We start from the raw sequence: 16,525 nt of genomic DNA, 5'->3' as shown, positions 1-16,525 counted from the left end.
TTAATTGACAAAATCAGCTACCTCATATTATAAGATTCCATATAGAAAGAGAAAGATACAGATGCACAACACACACACACACACACACACACACACACACCACACAACCTTCTGTGGCTCACAGTTTCACTGCCCGATCCGCAACTTGCAGTAATTGCCAAGTGCAATTTAGTAATGAAAAATATCCTTACAAGTTCCACTGAAGTACGGCTCAAGTGTAACTATACATAAGAAATTACTTAACCTTTTGCTATTGCAAATATAGTTAGTGTTCGTTTTTTTTTGTTTTTTTTTTTAAGGATGAGTCCCCCTGCCCCCCCACCAAAGAAAAAAGTAACTGCATTGTATCTTTGAAATTAAGCAGAAAACAAAGAGACAAAACCCAGTGCTGGTGACAAGTATAGAGCAAAGTCACTTCTTCATTCTTCACAAAGGCTGAAATCAATTTCCAGGACCAGGAAGAGCTAGAACTCCACCTCTTTTACAAAGCCTTGTTTGTAGACTATGCAGCAACTTTGCTGTCTTTCCTATATTCAAAATCTGCAAACTCCCTGCCCCCACAGCCTCCTCTGAATCCACCACGAAACCTCGAGGGGCAGAGAAGGTCCCTCCTGGCCACCACCATGCCCTCTGCCACCACTGAACCCAAAACCTTCTCTGCTTCTGTACCCGCCATGGCCACGGTTTGGACGAGGTGGGATTCCAAACGTTTCAGCGTTTAACCTTCTTTCTTCAGCCCAGCTTGGCCTCCTATCTCTGTTACTATCACAAGAAATATTATCAAAGAGGGATTTAGTCTAGCAATTAGGTCCAAGTAGATCTTTGTCATCAGCATTCCCTTCACTGTTTTGTGTATCTATTCCTGAGTCTCCTTTATCTTCACCATTTATAGGTTTCTCTTCTTTGTCAAGTTTATCTTCTTTTAAGTTTATTATGAAATTCTCTGTCGATCTCTTCCTTGTTAAATTGTGCATTTGCACGTTCAAAGTCAGTCATTCTCAAATTTCACTGGACCCTCTGGGACAATACCAAATCTTCCCCTGCCTCCTCGATGTCCCCCGTGCCCTCTCCTTGGTGCTGAAGGAGCACCTGGAACTATTTGTCTCTTGCTATCATTTCTGAGATGATCATTCATGTTTTCTGGCCTTGAGACTTTGTGTTCCTCAGCTCGCCTGTGCTCTTGATTCTCTATTGCTTTCTGGCTGGTAGATGCAAAGGCCTGGTGGACCCAGGGCTCCTTCTCCCAGCAGGTGCTGGAGCAGGTAAGTGGGCGGAGATGGTCTGCACTGCTTGCTCCGTGGTTGGACTTTTTCTCAAAGGGTCTAACTGAGGGCTTGATTGACCCTGAGATAATTGTTTTTATAGATCTGGTATCCTGCATAAAGGCAGAACCAAGTGCTCTACTTTGGGACAGGACACTGCTGTTTGATATTTCTGTTCCAAAGGACATCAAGGAGCTTCCAGCAACACCAACAGCACCAAACTTCTGCCCAACCCAGGTACTTGCACTGAACTGACTGCACCTGGGCATCCTGCCGAATGGTCCACAGGAACTCACTGACCGGCATGAAGATGACGATGAAGCTGGTGAAGTCTGAGCAATAGCTGGGTCCTGAGGCAAAGAACACTGTGGTTTGGTGGCTCACAAACAGCGAGGTATTTAATATCACTTCCACGGAATATTATGTACTCAAATACTTCATCTCGTGGTGGTATCAGATGATCTGCTGTGCTGAAGGATAGAGCTTTGGCGAGGGCCACGGTGGAGTTCTCGGTCGATGGTGTAGATGATGCCCTCGCAGCGGATCTCCACCTTGGAGAGGAGGCTGATCTTGCGGCGTGGTAAGGGGTGCAGCTGCTCTGGGCACCTCCGCCCCTCAACACCAGCCGCAGCCACAGCGCTCGCCCACCACCCGCTCTCGCTCGCTGGCGCCTACAGCAGCCATGGCAGCGCCCCGGCTCCGCTACCCTCCCCCGGCCTCCCGCCCTCAAACCACGGTGCTGTGGCGGGGGGAAGTGGGGTCTCAGTCTAGCCCAAGCTGACCTGGAATTCTCTATGTTGTTTCAGGGTGGCCTTGAACTCATGGCATACCTTTGTCTCATGAGCGCTGAGATTAAAGGAATGTGACAACACAGACCCTCAAAACTTCTGGAAGATTGAATTAGAGTGGTAGTTAATACAGCATCTGATGGGGCCTGGTTTCTCAGGATTATGTGTCCATCCGTATATTTAAACACCAGTGAACTCAACTCTGGCTTCCCCAAAAGGCACAAGTTAACAGGCTGAGACAGAAAACTGGAACCATTCATGTGCTGTGTACAAGAAACCCCCAGTACCATTAAGGACACATACCAACATAGGGTGAAAGGATAAAGATATTTCAAACAAATGGAAATAGAAAACAAGCTGGTGAGGCTCTAGCAATATTTGAAAAAATAATTGTATATAAGCAATCAAAATAGATTTAAAAATGCCCTATTGTACTCAAAAAGGAAACAACTCAACAAGAAGACATTACAAACAAAGCCATCAATTCACTATAAAGTCACACACCACCTTTGACAAAAAAATCTATAAGATACAAACTAAAAAACAAATCCCAAAATATAATAGTGGGTTATTTTAATACATTTCTGTAATCAATAAAAAAATGGTCTAAATTAAAAGCAAAAAACCATGAATCTAAAGGCCAAGTATGAAATTGATGTAACAGACATTTACTGATCATTACACCAACTCTCCAGAGAACACACATTCATTGTGGGGGATGTTCTCTACCAAGCCAACTATACTAGACTGCATAGCCAATTTTTACTGTTCAGTGTCCTCCTGAAGGAATGCTGGAAGTAATTAAAATCATAGGCAAGAAAAAACATTGCAAGATTTTCCTATTCTTAAACAGTTATAAAGTGACAGGTTCAGAAATCTGCCTTGTTTCTCTTAGGGAAGTCCAAAGGTATCCTTAGAATTATAGGGAAAAAAGTGGGGGCAGGATTATGCTGTCCTGCTAAGTTCCCCATGGGGGTAAAGGTAAATTAGATAAAAACAGACAAAGGCTATCCCACTAGAATCACATCAGATTTCTCAATAGAAACCCTGAAAGCCAGAAGGACCTGGAGCAAAACAGTTCAAAGTCTGAAAAACTATGGCTTCAAACCCAATCTACTTTACCCCGCAAAAGTAACCCTCATAATATATGGTGAAAGAAAAACTTTCCATGAAAAATTTCAACTCTATAATTATATGAACACAAAGCCAAACCTTCAGAGAATACTTAAGGGAATACTACATACAATATAGTCAAACAACCAATCTCAAGAGCCAACAAGAAGAAGATTACAATAACCACAATTAACCATGCTCAAAATAGTACATAACACAAGTAAGCAACCGACCCCATAAAATGCCTTATCATGGCAGGGATTAATTCAAACCCTGCAGTAATAACCTTAAATATTAATTGTCTTATCTCACCCATGCTATTAGGATGTATCAAAAAGACCTTTTATCTGCTGTCCTCAAGAAACCCACCTCACCACAATGATAAACAGCTCCTCAGGGGAATGTTGGGAAATGATATTCCAAGCAATGGACATAAAAAACAAATCATAGATCAACTAGACCTAACAGATATCTACAGAACTTTTCACCCCAACTCTATAGAATACATACTCTTCTCAGAAACCCATGGAACCATCACCAAAATTGACCATATATTAAGCCATAAAACATGCCTTCATAAAGTCAGGAAATTTGAAGTAACTTCATCCATCATGTCAGATCACAATGCTTTAAAGCTATAATTTAACAACAAGAGACAAATCAAGAACTCCACCAACTCCTGGAGACTAAACAACACAATTTTAAACAATGAATGAGTCATGGCAGAAATCAAAAAAGAAATTGTAAAAATGCTAAATTTGAATGATAATGAAAACACAACCTACCAAAACTTAGGGGACTTAATGAAGGCATTCATAAAGAAAAAATTCATAGCCCTAAATGCCTTCAATACAAAGACAGAGTGATCAAAAATCAATAAACTGACTGTACACCTAAAGGCTCTGAAAAACAAGAATTATCCAACAAAAAGAGTTCCATATGGAAAGAAATAGGCAAGATTAAAGCAGAACTTAATGAATTGGAAACTCAGAAACAATTTTAAAAACTAAGGAAGCAAAGAGCTTGTTATTTGGAAAAATGAAGAAGATTGACAAACCCCTGGCCAAGGTGATCAAGCAAAAAAAGAGAGAAGTCTCAAATTAAAACATCAGAAATGAATAAGGAGAGATCACTACACACATAAATGAAACTGAAAGAATCATCAGGGAATGTTTCCAAAATCTCTACTACACAAATTAAATAATCTGGAAGAAATGGATGAATTCTTAGACACATACCAACTACCAAAACTAAACTCAGCAGATTAGTCTCCTAAACAAACCTATCACATCCATGGAGATTGAAAAGGTAATCACAAACATCCCCAAAAAGAAAAGTCCCTGACAGGACGTCTTCTCAGCTGAATTCTATCATATCTTCATAGAAGAATTGATGCCAATTTTTCTCAGATTATTTAACATAATTGGAGACCAGGGAATCTTCTCTGAGTCCTATTATGAAGATAAGGTCACCCTAACACCAAAACCAGACAGAGAAGCAGCAAGGACAGAAAACTATAGGCCTATATCCCTAATGAACTTAAGATGAAAATATCCTGAACAAAATCCCTGCACACTGAATTCAACAACACATCAAAAGAATTATCCACCTTGACCACGTAGGCTTCATCTTAGTATGCAGGGATGGTTTAACATATGGCAATCAGTCAACATAATACACCATATAAACAAACTCAATCATAAGAACCACCGGATCATCTCAAGTGATGCAGAGAAGGCCTTTGACAAAATACCACACCACTCATGATCAAAAACTGGAAAGAATAGTCATGGAGGGTTTATATCTCAACACAATAAAAGTTATATATAAAGCTCCTAAAGCCCAAATAATTCTTAATGGAGAAAAACTCAAGGAGTTCCCACTCCGATTGGAAACAAAAGAGGGGTGCCCACTTACTACTGCTCTTCACCATAGTACTAGAAGTACTAGCCCAAACAATAAGACAGGAGAAGGAAATAAAAGGGATTCAAATTGGAAAGGAAGAAGTCAGGTTAGCCCTATTTTCAGTTGGCATGATTCTATATATAAGTCTCCATCCAAAAATTTCTACAGGTGATAAATTCCTTCAGCAACATGGCAGGATACAAAAGCAATGTACAAAAATCAGTAGCTTTTCTATATACAAAGGACAAATATATAGAGAAAGAAATCAGTGAGGCTGTTCCATTTTCAATAGCAATCAAAAAAAATGAAATACCTTGGAATAACACTAACAAATGATATGATGGAACTATATAATGAAAATATAAAAACAATCAAGAAAGAAGTAGAGGAAGACTTAAGAAGATGTAAGGGCCTCCCATGTTCCTGGATAGGCAGAATTAATATTGTGAAAATGACAATTCTACCACAAGCAATATACAGATTTAACACAACAACAATAAAAATACCAGAATCATTCTTCACTGTGATTGAAAAAAATGATGTCAAAATTCATATGAAATGGTAGAAGGCCTCACATAACCAAGCATATAATAAACAGAAGTAACACCTCTGGTTGTATCACCATACCTGATCTAAAGATATATTACAAAGCCATAGTGACAAAAACAGCCTGGTACTAGAAGAAAAACAGAAACATAGACCAATGGAAGAAAATTGAAGAATCAGAATTTAGGGCAAGCAACAACAGCTGCTTGATCTTTGACAAAGCTACCAATAATGTAGAGTGAAGAAAAGAAAGTATTTTCAACAAATGGTGATTGACAAATTGGATGAACATATGTAGAAAAATAAAATTAGACCCATTAATTTTGCCATACACAAAAATCAAATGGACTAAAGACCTCAATATAAGACCTGAAATGCTTCATGTACTGGAAGAAAAAATAGAAGGCACTCTCCACAATATAGGACTGGTAAAAGACCTCCTGAACAAAACCCCAACATCCTAGGAAATTAAAGGAGCATTAAATCTATGGGATCTTATGAAGCTAAAAACTGTTGCACAGAGAAATATACCATAAGCAGAGCCAACAGATTACCCAAGAATGGTAGAAAATCTTTGTCAGCTATAAGACTGCCTAATATCTAGAATCTACAAAGAACTCAAAAAATGAAACAATTAAAAAATCAAACAACCCACTCTAAAAGTGGGGCAGAGAACTAAATAGGGAGTTCTCAGAGGTTACAATTACAAATGGCTAACATACGTTTTAGAAAATGTTCAACATCCCTTTTCATTAAAGAAGTGCAAATTAAAAAAAAAAAAACTGTGAAATTCCACCTTACCGTAGTAAGGATAGCAAACATTAAAAAATCAAATGAAAACAAAGGTTGGCAAGGCTGTGGAGCAATAGGAATCCTCACTCACTGTGAGAATGTAAGCTGGTACAACCACTGTTGAAATCAATTTGGAGACTCCTCAAAAGGATGAATATAGAGTTATCAGCAGACCCTTTTATTCCCTTACTGGGTATTTACACTAAAACCTCCAAATCTCTGTTCAGAAATATTTGCTCAACCATGTTTACAGCTGTTGAATTGATATTAGCTAAAAACTGGAATCCACCCAGGTGCCCGTCATTGGAAGAATGGATAACCAACATGTGGTATACTTACACAATGGAATTCTTCTCCACAGAAAGAAGAAATGACATATTAAAAATTTTAGAAAAATGGATGAACTTGGAACAGATCATTTTAAGAGAACTCACACAATCACAGTAAGACAATCATTGTACAATCTCACTTATCTGCAGTTCCTAGCCTGTGTCAGTCCAAGTTTCTGACATAACTGAATAGCACCTTGATGCTTGGACATCAGGGAGGATAGGGTTCTGGAAAAGGGAAAAGGTGGGAGTGGGGGAACACAAAATCTGAACGGAAATTGAACTGGTGCTACACAAATTGAACTGGTCCTAGAGGATACTATATCCTGGAAATCAGCCTAAAAGGTGGAGCCTTCAAGTTGCCTTAAAGCGATCTTCTGACTCTAAGGGGCCCAGAGAGAGTGAGATGAAACCTAACCTCAAATTTCTTCTGTTTCTTTTTCTTCTCTGGCTTTCTCTTTTTTCTTGGTGCTAGCCTGTAATTCCCTGTACCAGGATGTGGTCTATATCCACAATGAACTGTTGATCAGAGAGACCAACTAGATCTCCCACAACAAACAGCTCAGGCTGACCTGGAGCTCACTCTGTAGTCCCAGGCTGGCCACAATCTCACACTGGTCCTAACTATGCCTCCCAAATGCTGTAATTAAAGGCATGCACCAAAACACCTAGCTAAAACACTGTAATTTTAAGATGATTCCTGTCTTGTTCATGGTGCTTTTGCTAAATTATTATCATTGAGGTTATAATCTAAGTCATAAAATGGTGATATGGTCATTGTGTCTTTGTTCTTAGGAAACTGAAAAAGCTCCCCATATCCTAGAGAAAACTGCTATATACAAACAGTGTTACTATAGTTTGTCTTAGCTTAATATAACAGCCATAAATGTTTCTTTCAGCCACAAAACAGTTCAAAATTACTTTGCATTTGTAATAATGTCTCTGAGGTATATTAGAATCAGGCTAGGTTAACTCAACAATTACCATATTTGACTTTATTCTTAAGCTATGTATAATCAGTCTCTGTCAAGGTTTTTTTTTAAGTAAATTCATTGCTTATGTATATATTGATACTTAAGATATGATTCTTGCCCTAGAAAAATAATGTTAAACTGCTGCTCTTTCCAGTTATGGAAGTAATTGGTACATGGACCTTTCTATCTGCTGTCTTCAAAAAACTCACCTCACCACTAAAGATAGACACCTCCTCATGGTGAAGGGTTGTGAAATGATATACGAAGCAAATGGAAATAAAAAAGTGAGTGTTTCTATATTAATATCTGATAAAATAGACTTCAAAGCAATAATAATCAAAAACGACAAAGAAGGCCACTTCTTAGTCATCAAGGGCATGATCCAACACGAACATATCACATTCATACATATATATGCACCAAACACAGGGGTACCACAGTTTATAAAGCAAAATCTGCTCAACAATAAAACAGAAATAAACACGAACACCATCAGAGACTTCAGTACTTCACTATTGTTAAACACAGATCATCCAAGCAGATATAAACAGGGAAATAATAGAACTTAACAACATCATAGATCAAGTAGACCTAATGGAACTTTCCATGCAAACTCTACAGAACGTTCTTTTCAGCAGCCCATAGAACCTTTTTCAAAATTGACCTCATATTAGGCCAAAAAGTATGCCTTCATAAATTCGGGAATATTGAAGTAAATTCTTGTATCATGTCACATCACCATGTATAAAGATAGAAATTAACAACAAGAGACACATCAATAACTCCACCAGTTGTGAGAGACTAAAAAAACACACATTTAAACAATGAATAGGTCATAGAAGAAACCAAAAAGAAATTGTACAGTTCTAGGAATTGAATGATAATGAAAACACAGCCTACAAAATGTGATGTAACACATTGATGGTAGTCATAAGGGTAAAATTCATACCCTTAAATCCTTTTATTACAAAGACAGAGAGATCCCAAAACAATATCCTGACTGTCCACCTAAAAGCACTAGAAAAATAAGAAGAATCCAACCTAAAGAACTTCAGACAGAAATAAATGCCCAAGATCAGAGCAGAAATTAATGAATTGGAAACTAACTAAGGAAACAATAAAAAAAAATCAAATGAAGAGCTGGTTCTTTGAAAAAAAATAAACTGCACTGATAAACACCTGGCCACATTGATCAAAAAAAAAAAAAAAAAAAAGTCTCCAGGTCTCAAATTAACAAAATCAGAAATGAAAAAGGAGACATGAGAGATCACAACAGACATCAAAGTAATTGGAAGAATCTTCAGGGAATACTCACAAAAATCCTTACTCCACAAAGTTAGATAATCTGGAAGAAATGAATGAATTCCTACACATATACCATCTACTCAAACTGAACTCAGAACAGATTAGTCTCCTAAACAAACCTATTATATCCATAGAGATTGAAAAGTTATTCAAAAACTTCCCCCAAAATAGAAGACCAGAACCAGATGGCTTCTCAGCTGAATTCTATCAAACCTTCATAGATCAACTGAAAACAATTTTTTTCTCCAACTGTTCTGCATAATTGAATGCCAGGGAATCCTCACCAACTCCATTTATGAAGCTAGGATCACCCTAATACCAAAACCAGATGCACACGCAACAAGAAAAGAAAACTACAGGCCTATATTCCTAATGAACTTAGATGCAAAGATCCTGAACAAAGTCCTTGCAAACTGAATTCAACAACACATCAAAGTATTATCCATCTTGATCAAGTAGGCTTTACCGCAGGGATGCAGGGATGGTTAAAAATAAGCTTGCCCCCAACAATACACTCTCTCCAGGAGGTATTAATTCCCACATCTTCATTAGCTGGGAACCGAGCTACAGAACACCCAAGTTTATGGGGGACATCTGAATCAAACCATCACAGTTATCGTGAATGGTATTTTTGATATATTCTTGTATTCTGTTTGCCAATGTTTTGTTGAGAATTTTTTTCATCTCTATTTATGAGGAAGATTGGTCTATAATTTACCCTTTTCTTCTGTCATTGTCTGGTTTTGATATCAGGATGATGCTTGGCTTCATAGAAGGAGTTGGTAGAATTACTTCATGTGCTATTTTATGAAAAAGATTGAGAAGCATTAGTGTTAGTTCTTCCATGAAGGTGAATCCATCTGGGCCTGGACTTTTTGTAGTTCAGAGACTATATAACTGCTTAGCTATTTGTACTTGTGGTATGTCTATTTCATTGTTTTATCTTGATTTAATTTTTGTAGGTCATATGAATCAACAAAATCATCCACTTCTTTCAAATTTTCATACTTACCCACTAAGACATTCCTCCAGCCCAAGGTGTTATCATTTAATCATCCTCACAAACAACTTTTAATATCTGTTATCTTTCTATCAAAATTATAAATGTCTCCAAATATTAAGCTACATTTATGTATATTGGTCTTTTATCAAGCTTAATTTAAATGTTATTTTCTGAAGCAGTACTCTGTATACTTTATTTCCACCAGTTTACCAAAGTCAGCATATTATTTTTCTTGTTATAATCATTGACCTCTGTAACACAATAATTGTACATTATATATTAACATTTATCAGACACTCTCGAAACATTCTTTAGAATCAGATCAATGTGTAAATTTTGCTATCAGGACACATTACATATTACCTTACAGGTTTATATATTTTATGCTGCAAAGCTAAAATCCTAATGCCATGACATAACAATGTAAAAGTTATTTTTAACTATAATTGACTTTCTGGGTTTCCTGTTATTTGTTCAAGTCCTAGCCAATTAGAGTACAGATTTTATAACTCCTTATTATCAATTTCCAGTGTAGAAAAGTGTAATTGAATAAGCATCCATTCTCCAAATTATCATGGTTCTAACTCTTAAAGGGGATGATATAGTGATATCAATTAGGCTCAAAGGCTAACAAAGATTGACCTAACTTTATTAACATTAAAAAGAAATATTTTCTTCAAACCACAGGACTGGTCCCATATACCTCTATGTTAAGCGATATTGAACTGGTTAAAATTACGTTATTAGAGGGTATTGTTAATTAGGAAATACTAAATTCCCATAACCAAAATTCAAGTGTTAGCAAATCTAATTTTACTGTTAGATACTGCTATACTTCTATTGATGTTCATAAAAGTCATTTTCAAACGGAACTTCAGATTAACATTTAATTAATTAATCCCTAATTGTATGTTATTTTGTTCACAAGATTTCTTCCTTTAAAATATTATTATCCCTTTTTTTTTCCTTTTTTTTTTTTTTTTTTTTTTTTTTAGGGAAGCCTTCAACAATGCCCATTTAGAGTTGTGCCTGGATGTTAAACTTCTATGTTTTCCCAATGAACACACTTGCTGTTTTGATATAATTCATCAATTCCTCTGTATGCATGCATTGTTTTGATTTCTTATCATTCATTTTAGATAAAACTTCATTTAGTAGGGAAAATCATTTCAACAGAAAATAATAGGTTGAATGAGACAAAGCTCATAATTTTGTGGTAATATAAAATGACAAAAATCATCAAATCTTTTGTTTTAGTTTGAAAACCTTTCATGTCTCCAAATCTTTTGCCTATACTAAGTAAATGAAATGCTTTTAATTATTAGTCACTTAATTTTAATTAACTTTTTTTCTAAGTTAATGTCTCTTTTTATAGACAAAACTTGTTTTTCTCACCTGCAACTGTCATTTTGACATTGGTTATAATGTCAAAATGACATTATATTGGTTATATGTCACTTGTAAATGTCTTTCCACATAAAGAAAGGTTTTATAAGGTCAGAGCCAGGGTTTGGGGGCTAATAAACATAATATAATCCAGGGAATTATCTTCTTGGTGGCTCTGATTTGTACCATTTTTCTGAAGAGTAAACTGTGCCAATTCAGCATACAAAATGAACAGAAACTGAAGTTCCTGAGCACTACACTTGTATTATCAGAACTTCAAATTCAGCAGTTAAGGAGAATTGATTGCTGTCTGTCAAGAGCATATTAATCTTTGGGAATATGTGCCCCACAGAATAATCAATTCACTGTCTTTCTGCATGTAAACAGGCATCTTTGTGACTAACTGAAACATCTGTTTCTCTGGGTTATAATTCCTATGGTTTTCTAATATGCATAACCAGTTAGGATTATTGGTCCATTTTAAATAATTCAATACCAAATACCAAAGAAAGGTACCATAATTGGCAGATCCAAGATGACTTTTGTCCATGTATCTGTGTAAGTAAAACATTTTTATGTTTCATCAGGACAAAAGGAAACTACACTAAAAGGAAAAAGAATCTCTGAAACACATACTTCCCAGTTGTAAATTTTGTAGAAAAATTTCCCTGTTCTCATCCTCCCTAGTGTGGCTGATTCTTGATAGTATTTTATTTTCCTCTCAAGTCTTCTGAAGATCCATTTCTGCTTATTTACCTTTACTGGTATTTCTTCCTTTATTTACTCCATGGGGCCATGAATGAATCAACCAGTCTCTTTGGAGGAACAATGGCTTAGAATACTCCTTACCACCATGTCATAACACTTCAACATAACTGAAGGATTTATGAACCACTGACCATCATGGAAAAATTCTTGTGGACCATAAAACTTACAACCTTACAGCCATAAAACTTAAAGCTGGGGAACAGCTTTACTTCCCTCTCAACAGGCAATTAGTAAACAACAACAAAAATTTATCTGATTTCCTACTAATTCCTGTTCAGAGGGGCTTAAATCTGTTTCCCAGATGACCTGATAACTCCATGTGAGCTTGTAGGTTTTATGGTCGAAAAGAAGGAGAGCAAAGGTCTTAAGAAGATGGTATTGTATATATGTAAGTAGAAGATCAGATCACAGGGAGGGGAAAGGCCGAAGTGAGGTCAGGGGAAGAGATTGTATAAAGAAAAGATGGGAGGGGAGAGTAAATCAAAATTCAAGATATTCTGAATATGACATATGAAAATCTAATTTTTAAAAATAATGGCACATCAATAAGCCATAGATTGTTATGTGAAAGTTTTCAGTGCCTGGGATGGGATACCACCCAGTGAGTCATTGGCCAGGGAGGTCTATGTTGCCTAGAAAACAGTACAGGCTATTGCCAAGGCACTTTGTTTCCCATGAGAAAGAGATGGTAACACCCTATTGCTGAAGACATCACATGCCTGAGCAGCAAAGTCACTGAGAAATCAAGGTGGTGCTGAGCAGAAAACCTTCTCCTTGTAGCCCAGACAACTGAAAGCTAGAAAAGGCTGCACTGTATGCAGTCTTATGGGAGACAGAAATCATCAGTGGTGCAAACAGTGGACACTTGAAACTTCAAGTTTGGCCAGACAGGACAAAGGCCTGAATGAGTGCAATAGTGGCATGTCTGCTCTGGGGGAAACCAACTGCTCTCTAATTGGACTGAAGGCCCACTCTGTGGGAGGGAATACGTGCCTGGTACTAAAAACCTAATCAAAAGCCTATGGCAGGAGAGGTCATGAGACTCAGGGATATAAAGCCTGCTCTTGTCTGGATAAATGCATATAGTACTCTTACCAAATTGCCCTGAAATGACTACTCTGAATGTTCATATTCATATATTAATGTTACTGTCACTTCTGGTTAGAGAAGTTTCTCTTTTCAGATGGCGATGACCACTGGGATGTCCCAAAAGCAACAGAGTGCAGAGAAGAAGGGCTGGAGGAGTGTCCAGCACTGAAATATTTCACACCCTCCAAGGCTCTGGGTCCACTGAGGAAGAGGTGGTGGAAAGAATGTAAGATCCAAAGGAAGGGTACCACTCCCTACACATATCTGTCCAGACAGAATTTGGCTTCGATATCTAAGACCTCACAGTGTCTAGAAATACCCACACAAGGCCCTCATAATAGGAGAAAAAGATGATGACATCAAATTAAAAGAGAGGTTAATGGACAGAGGGAAGGGATATGATGGAGAGCAGAGCTATGAATTTTACATATATATATATATATATATATATATATATATATATATATATATATATATATGCAAAGTAATCATCCAGAACAATGTTTCCAGTATAACTATTTGTCTATGTAAGAGGAAACTTGCCATAACCCTATGCTGGAGCTCAACCAATATGACTGAACAAGACAGTTTTTCTTTGATACCAGATCAAAGAAATTTGCCCAGTGTGTTGCCTACAAGCAAAACTAGCTGACACAAATTTCTGTTCACACAGCAGTTTGGATTATGGGGATCTGAGTAGCTCAGTTCTGGCCTTTTAATTTTTCAATTTGCAAATAAAATAGTATATTTTTATGAAATAAATAAATTAATGACATAGAAACAAACAAACAAAAAAGCAATTCAAAGATTCAATGAACCAAAGAGTTAGTTCTTTGAAAGGATACACAAGATTGATAAACCCTTAGCAAATCTGACCAAAAGAAAGAGAGAAGAGAGACAAATTAATGAAATTAGAGATGAAAAAGGCAGTATCACAACAGATACCAGAGAAATTAAAAAACAATCATAGAGACATACTATAAAAACATATACAGAATTATGAATTCTGAAAGAAATGAATGATTTCCTTGATTTATATGACCTACCTAAATTAAATAAAGATGAGATTAATCACTTAAGTAGACCTATAATGAGTATGGAGATCCAAGCAGTTATCAAAAATCTCCCAACTAAAACAATCCATGCCGAGATTGACTACCTGGTGAATTTTAGCAGACTTTTAGCAAATTTAGGGAAGAACTAACACAATTGTTTCTTAAACTTTTCCATTAAATAGGAAAAAAAGCAATCCTCCCAAACTCTTTCTATGAAACCAGCATCACCCTGACACCAAAACCAGGCAAAGACAGAACAAAAGAAGAAAATTATAGACCATTATTTGCAGATGACATGATTCTACACATAAAATACTCTAAAGACTTTACCAGCAAGCTGTTAGAGCTTACAAATGCCTATAGCTAGGTAGCAGGATATAAAATAAATACACAGAAATCAGTAGCCTTCCTATATGCTAACAACAAACACACAGAGGATGAAATCAGACAATCGCTCCCATTCACCATTGTGTCCAAAAAAAAAAAAAAAAGTACCTTGAAATAAACCTAACCAAGGAAGTGAAGGATCTCTACAATAAAAATTTTAAAACACTCAAGTGAGAAATTGCAGAAAACACAAGGAAGTGGAAAAACATCCCTTGTTCTTGGATCAGAAGAATCAATATTGTTCAAATGACAATCTTATCAAAAGCAACCTACAAATTTAATGCAATCCCCATCAAAATTCCAAAAGAATTCATCATGAAAATAGAAAAAAAAAATCCAAAAACTCATTTAGAACTACAAAGAAATCTTGAATATCTAAAACAATACTGGGGAAAAAAAAAAAAAAAAAAAAAGGCTGTTGGTATCACCATACCCAATTTTAATCTATGCTATGGAGCCATAGTAACAAAACAGCAAGATACTGGCACAAAAGCAGAGATGTTGATCAATGGAACAGAACAGAAGAGCCAGGTGTAAGTCCAGGTAGCTATAGCCACCTGTATTTGACAAAAATGCCAAAAATCCCCATTGGAGAAAAGACAGCCTCTTCAACAAATGGAGGAAACTGGGTATGTATCTGTAGAAGGATGCAAATAGATTCTTCTCTCTCTTCATGCATAAGAATTAAGTCCTAATGGAGTAAAGACCTTAACTTCAAACCTGAAACTCTGAAACAGCTAGAGGAAAAAGTAGGGGAAAACCTTAAACAACTTGGTCTTGGCAAAGACCTGTTGAATATAACCCAAGTTTCCCAGGCAATAAAACTGCAGATCCACCATTGGGACCCCATGAATTACAAAGATTTTGCACAGCAAAGGACACTGTGAATAAAGCAAAGAGGCCACCTACAGAACTGGAAAAAAAATCTTTGCCAGCTATCATCGAAAGCGGCTTAATATTGAGGATATACAAAGAACTCAAAAAATTAAATAAGAAATCACACAAGCCAATTAAAAATGGGCTATGGAACTAAATAAAGAGTCCTCAAGAGAAGAAGGACGAATGGCATATAAGCATCTAAAAAATATTCTACATCCCTAGTCATCAGGGAAATGCAGAATAAAACTACATTAAGATTCTATCTCACTCCTGTCAGATTGGCTACCATCATGAAAACGTGATTGCTGCTAGACACATGATTGTGTGGATTTGGCCTTTTGGAGCTGATTTTCAAGAGGGATGTGGAAGGATTTGAAACCTTGGCCTAAGAGATGCCTTGCAGTGCTGTAAGTACATCTTGATGGACTGTTCTGGTCAGAGTTGAATGACCTGAATGCAGTAAGAACTATGGACTGTGAAGCTAAGTTATGAGGGTAATAAAGAGCTTTACTTGGACTGGACTAGCAGTTTGTGTGAGGCTTGCTGTTATGCCCATGTCCTGAGAAGTTGTGGAGGGTTGCTTTGCATAGAAATTAACTGGTGTGAGCAGAGGGATATGGCACAGAAAGAAAAATCTTTGGGTAAACTGCTTTCCATTCAGCTGCTACTGAAATTACAACCTCTGAGACTGGGCCATCTGACATACAATGGGGCAACAGGAAGAATGTAGACTCTTTGGGAGGGGTCTGAGGGCTCAAGGAGTGTCCTGTTCTTCAAAGCCCGCCTTATTCCCCCTGGATTAACAAATTGGAGCCCTATCTGGTATTGTGCAGTATAAGAAATGCAGGGAAGATGCTACGTCCACGGCGACCTCGCCTGTGTAGCAAAGATGCCTCTACACTGGAAGAGAGCTGAGGACAGAGGGCCAGCACTCCTCGGAGGGA

The 16,525-nt window shown here is 37.0% G+C and overlaps 1 pseudogene; it reads right to left on the bottom strand.

Annotated features, from left to right (window-relative positions):
* Positions 1 to 332: 332 nt before the first annotated feature.
* LOC123457477 overlaps positions 333 to 16,525 on the bottom strand; it is a 32,243-nt pseudogene continuing 16,050 nt past the window's right edge.

The sequence above is a fragment of the Jaculus jaculus genome, unplaced genomic scaffold, assembly GCF_020740685.1.
Source record: "Jaculus jaculus isolate mJacJac1 unplaced genomic scaffold, mJacJac1.mat.Y.cur mat_scaffold_59_1_489403_arrow_ctg1, whole genome shotgun sequence".
Taxonomy (NCBI): domain Eukaryota; kingdom Metazoa; phylum Chordata; class Mammalia; order Rodentia; family Dipodidae; genus Jaculus; species Jaculus jaculus.
This window is presented reverse-complemented; position numbering and strand designations above follow the sequence as displayed.